We start from the raw sequence: 4,407 nt of genomic DNA on the forward strand, positions 1-4,407 counted from the left end.
TAGATAATGGAGATCCTGAAAGTATCCACAGTCGCATGTACGATCCTGAAGGGAAACTCGGTACGTCCCAAGTGAAAAGCTACCGGTCGATGTTGTCTCGACAACGGTGTACTCAGACTAGTGTCTATCGAATAGGGTGACAGTGAAGCACCCGGAGTCTCTCAAGTTGCGCTCCGTCGCCTTCATAAAAGACTGGCAAAACTTGGCACCGCTGGCCAACTGAGCCTCTACTGTCTAACCACGAATCACGAACAACTCTGCTAGCCGACCATATGTGGACTTCACAAGGGCAGTAACCGAAAGATTTCGTGTACCCTTCAGAATAGAATTAACACACTCAGATATATTGGTCGTCATGTGACCGAATCGTCTGCCACCATCCTGGTGCTGAGTCCCCTTATCGTATTCTATTATGTTCGTCCAATCACACATTGCCAGATTCTCAGTCCGCATTATATCAAACCAATATTGAAACTTTGCATCAGCAGCGTTCACAAGCAAACGCTTTGCATCCGTGCCCTTGAAACTGAGTGCGAAGTTAGCTGCAACATGCTAAATACAAAACGCTCGGTACGCATGAGGGGGTAACCACCCACTGTTAGGGTTCTCTAGTGCAGCCTTGATGCCGTTGTGCCTATCTATTTTGCCAACCACGTCTTCCTGTAAGTTGGCATGAACCCGTACGTTCCTTCGGTAGCTTCTTGCAACACCTTTATCGATACCGCTGCATTGGCTCGAACCAGAGGAAAGATTTTCGCACAGATCACGTGATAATCAAGTTGTCGGTAGTTGCTTGATATCGATGTAGCCAAGCACGTGTGTGGTCCGTTGTACCGTCGAACCTCCCAGGTTCCCTTCCACGCGCGAAGGCTGATGCGAATCATCCACGTGCAACCCTTCCCGAACTCCTTGCATCTCCCATGGTACTTAAGATGATCCGACTCCATCACTCTGTACTTAACACCGCACCGAATGCTGTAATCCTTTACAGTAAGAACAGCTTCCTCCTTACTGTGAAAAGATTGGCCAACTTGAAATTCAACTACAGAATTTTTCTCGTGCAACCCTTGACCCCCAAAGGTTGGAACTGACTCCGGTGGTTGGCCGATGGCTTCCAGGTCTAGGGTAGAATAATGTGCAGGTTGCTCATGTGTGCCGACACTTGATGGTGGTTGACATGTTGTTGGGTTTGTCGAAATTTCATCATCGCTGCCCCCTCCAATGTCAGCAGGCTCTTCGTCGGAATCATCCTCTAGCATCGCATTTTCAACCTGATATGGTTCCCCCTCACGTCCTACATCTGGAGATGGATGAGCTGAGGTGAATACCTCAACTGGACGAGCTGGCCGATACTCCAACAAACACTCAGGTGCAACGACGGGCATCGAGGTAGAGGCACCCCCCATCGTGGTGGACTGAGGGTTTGACGCGGATGCGCTAGAACTATCGATGCCATGTTCCAACTTCGTAAACAACTCGTGTATCCTCACTTATGGAAAACTCCGACAACAATGAAACAACACCTACATATCTTCATCTGATCGTAACACGAATGTTTTATATTGCACGCCGGTTGACACAATCGCAATAGGAATCTTGTAGAACAGCTTCTTCACCCACTTTGTGCCACCCGTGCCCAACTTCTCCAATATACTGGTCTTCAGATCTAACGGTGTACTAGATGACCTGATAAAAACACTCCATGGTTCTCTATCTGTAAACTTCATACCGTACCTCTTACTCTTTTTTATTTTTCCAGAAGAGTGCACTAACACCAAAAAGCTCTCTTCACTATCCATTCCTCAAGTTATGAATGAATGAAAATGACACTCTACACAACTTGCTGAGTATATATAGGCATCTTCTTTATTTCCACTGTCTTCATAATCCGCTAGAGGGTGTAGCGGAATAGGCTTCGAGCCCATATGATCATAAACCGCTACAAAGTGTAGCTATTTATGAGTATTTAAGTTATCAACGTAATCTGCGATAAGGTGTAGTAAATTGGTTTTTGGATGCCAATAATATTCAATGATTTAATTTGAATTTTAAAACAAAATTACAATTTAAAATAATTTTTTATTAATATATATTTAATAACTAAAAAATACCTTAATAATTACTTACCATTTAGTGAATTTACAACGCAAATTGTATGCGAATTGTGGTCAGTTCATCCCTTCTATACTCTTTCGAAATTCTCCAAATGGTTTTTAGTGGGAATAAGGACTCCCTTTATATTCTAGGGTGAATGGTAAAATTTATTTTCGGTTTAATTATTTGGTTGATTTTTATAATTTTATTAAATTTATAATTAGATATATATATATATTTTTAATTATATTTTTATATTATTTTTAATTTTATAATTAATTTTTTTTAGTATAAATAAATATTATAGTTAATTGAATATTTTTTTATAAATTAAAAATATTTATAATTAAAAATATAATTATATTTTTAAAGGTATGTATTTTAAAAAAATATTTTATTAATTTTAATATTTTTGACATAAAAAAAAATCAATTATAAAATTAAAAAAATATAAAAGTCTAATTAAAAATAATTATAATAATTTAATTAAAAATTTAGTAAAAATCGAAAGATGCATATTTAAAGAGATTTTAGTGCTTTATCATTCAAGGGAGTTGTCAATTTCCAACTTCTCAGTCGTATTAGCGGTTTTCTCCTCTCGAATTCGGAGTTGAGTTTATGATTTGATTTCTTTCTTTTTCTTCTGGTTTTTTAATCTGCGGATCTCATCTCTATTTTTGTTTTCTTGTTTGTGATTTGTTTTTTTTTTTTTTTCGATTTTTCTCTCGATCTCTCGTCTCCTATTTGTGTTTATGTTATGATTTCAGTTTATTTTGGTTTTCTAATCTGCGGATCTCATCTCTATTTTTGTTTTCTTGTTTGTGATTTGTTTTTTTTTTCGATTTTTCTCTCGATCTCTCGTCTCCTATTTGTGTTTATGTTATGATTTCAGTCTATTTTGGTTTTCTAATCTGCGGATCTCATCTCTATTTTTGTTTTCTTGTTTGTGATTTGTTTTTTTTTTTCGATTTTTCTCTCGATCTCTCGTCTCCTATTTGTGTTTATGTTATGATTTCTGTTTATCTTGATTTTCTAATCTGCGAATCTCATCCCTATTTTTTATGATCTAATTTTGTGTTTTTTCTCCTAGATGACAAGTGAAAGTGAATACGTCTTGGTAGACGTGCTCGGATTAGGTGCTGCCGAGAAGTCACCTACTGGGAGCTCCCCTCCCAGTGGTAACAGCACATCATCTTCCGAGAATGAAAAAAAACAGAGAGCGTGGATTCCATCTTGAATCTCCCAAAAAAGAAGAACATGACAAAGAAAGTTGGAAGGATACATTTGATCTGTCGGGCATTGAGGAGCCCCACATGGCTGAGCTGCTGAAGGATCCATCATTGGGGGAATTACTGACCTCAAGCAATTTGTATCTGCTGCTAATTAAGTATGTATTGTTATAGTTTATTCATGTATTATCTCGTCCATCAATATTTATGTATTTTTAGTAATAATTTTATTTTGTTTTTTTCAGAGGTGATATTGATGATGTTGATAAGGCATTCATTACTCAGACTAAGGAGCTGCTGCACTACGTAATTCCATTCCTTGCGGTTAACCAGCAGGATTGCCCTCCAATTTTGGAGGAAATTTTCGATGTTTGCAAGATTGCTCGTCCGTGCATCCTACTCCTCAGAGGATCTCGATTTGTCAGCCATTATTTCTGTTTGATTACTCCAACTCAACTTTCGTTAGCTGTGTCCCCTCATATCGAGGCTGACACTCGGGATTTAAGTCCTTGAGCATTGTTAGGAAAGTTGGATCTCTGCTTGACACTCAGGATTTAATGCCTTGAGCATTGTTGTTTTTTTTAGTGTCTTGTTAGGAAAATTGGATCTCTGCTTGACACTCAGGATTTAATGCCTTGAGCATTGTTGTTTTTTTTAGTCTTGTTAGGAAAGTTGGATCTCTGCTTGACACTCAGGATTTAATCCTAATTCTCAATCAAACTCTTGGGTAGCCTTTTTGCTTATATCTACTTTTTAGTGTTAGCCCACATCTTTATTCCAAATCAATTCATTCTTTATAGTGAAATAGTGATGGGCCAAAAGTTTTGAATCCTTTTATACTGAAGAGAATATATCATATTTCTTTTGTGGGTCATTTTTAGTTGTCAAAACTTTCAACTTTTACTTGGTAAGGAGAGCTACCTTTCCACCAATCACTTTTTTATTTTTTGGATGTACTTAAACTAAACCTCTTAAGTAAAACTTTTTTTTGTTAGTTAGATAACCTTCACAATATGAAAATTGAGAAATCAGGCGTTCTTTAAAAGTGTAGATATGAATCCGATTTTAGGTATACTATAAGCAA

The 4,407-nt window shown here is 37.4% G+C and overlaps 1 long non-coding RNA gene across 1 annotated transcript; it reads left to right on the plus strand.

Moving 5' to 3' along the window:
- The first annotated feature begins 2,641 nt into the window (after positions 1-2,641).
- Positions 2,642-4,066, plus strand: LOC107629398 (uncharacterized). Its single transcript, XR_015907029.1, has 3 exons — positions 2,642-2,703; positions 3,185-3,481; positions 3,569-4,066. It is a non-coding gene; the product is annotated as an uncharacterized LOC107629398 (long non-coding RNA).
- The last annotated feature ends 341 nt before the right edge of the window (positions 4,067-4,407 follow it).

The sequence above is a fragment of the Arachis ipaensis genome, chromosome B3 (genome assembly GCF_059453495.1).
Source record: "Arachis ipaensis isolate K30076 ecotype BB chromosome B3, ASM5945349v1, whole genome shotgun sequence".
Lineage (NCBI taxonomy): Eukaryota > Viridiplantae > Streptophyta > Magnoliopsida > Fabales > Fabaceae > Arachis > Arachis ipaensis.